We start from the raw sequence: 1,364 nt of genomic DNA, 5'->3' as shown, positions 1-1,364 counted from the left end.
CGCGAGTGACCTTTGCTGTTTTATTGTGTAGCTTCTTAGTCTTAAAATGTGGCAAGCGGGCTTCCTCTCGTACAGTGCTTCTCAATTATATTTTCAAGCCCCCCTTGGGAAAGAGAAAACCTTTCATGCCCCCCCACTCGACATGCTATAAATAAGATTATTATCTATTAAAAATTGTGCAGCTATACCTTAACAACATGTATCCTTTTCAACATTAACAAAAGAAAAAAAGCAATATAAATCAACTTGCAACAACTGTTAATTACTTTTTACAGTGTTTATATGGGTTACATCGTTGTCTAAAACAGAAAAAAAGAATCAAGTGCATCAACTTGCCTGAAACATGTGTGTGGTGTGTATACATACACATATATATATATATATATATATATATATATATATATATATATATATATATATATATATATATACACATATATATGTAAATATATGGCCCCAGAGGGGCCCACCCCACATTTTGAGAAGCACTGCTCTAGTGGTACAAGAAAGAATCACTTATTAAATGTTCAAATGGTGCATACAATACGGAGCAGTGGCTGAAATCTTTTAAAGCCAGCACAGAACATTGGTTGATTACGGTTCAGTTGTATTTTACTTTGAAATACAATACCGGTATGTTTCATTTAACATTTTGGAACTGTTTTCAAACATTTTTATTATTTTGTATTTGATTCATTGTTTGTTTTGAAGGTGTCAACAAAAGCCAATTTGGGAGGCACAATTGCTGATTATGTCATCCCAACGGATCTGTTAGATCTCCCGATTGACACATTTGTGAATGACTTTGAACGCATTTGAAGTCTCTTTCATCATCAGTCTTTCTATTATCTGCACGCAAGACTGGTTTAAACAAAAAAAAAAATTCCCCACTCATGTAATCACCAAGAATGCCTGCACTGAATGTAAAAAAAGAAAACAAAGCCTTTCACTTCCTTGTCTAGGCGCTACAACCATTGTGTCTAGCTGGAACGCGCCCAATGCCAGAAAAAAAAGTCACTCCATTCATCTTCCATTACTGATCTCATAGGAATGTATCCATATTCCTCCTTATTTGTAATTGGTAAAAAAAATTAGACCCCTTTCTGACAAAAAAATGGGACTTGTTTCCTTTTTTTTGTTTTCCTTGGGCTAATGCCAACAAAACAATGCCAACTGGTATTGACATGCTGAAGATTGCTAAAATAAATAGTTGCTGTTCGAGAGGCAGCTGATACTTGAACACAAATGTTGGAGGAGCAACACACATAAACCAAGATTATTAGAATACTCAAAACAATTTTTACAACATTGTACTATGTCACTAATCGCATGTTCTTTCCCCCCCCCCCATTCAAATGATATGA

Source organism: Hippichthys cyanospilos, chromosome 1 (genome assembly GCF_059441005.1).
Source record: "Hippichthys cyanospilos isolate Australia breed blue-spotted pipefish chromosome 1, RoL_Hcya_1.0, whole genome shotgun sequence".
Taxonomy (NCBI): Eukaryota; Metazoa; Chordata; class Actinopteri; order Syngnathiformes; family Syngnathidae; genus Hippichthys; species Hippichthys cyanospilos.
Note: the sequence above shows the minus strand (reverse complement) of the source record.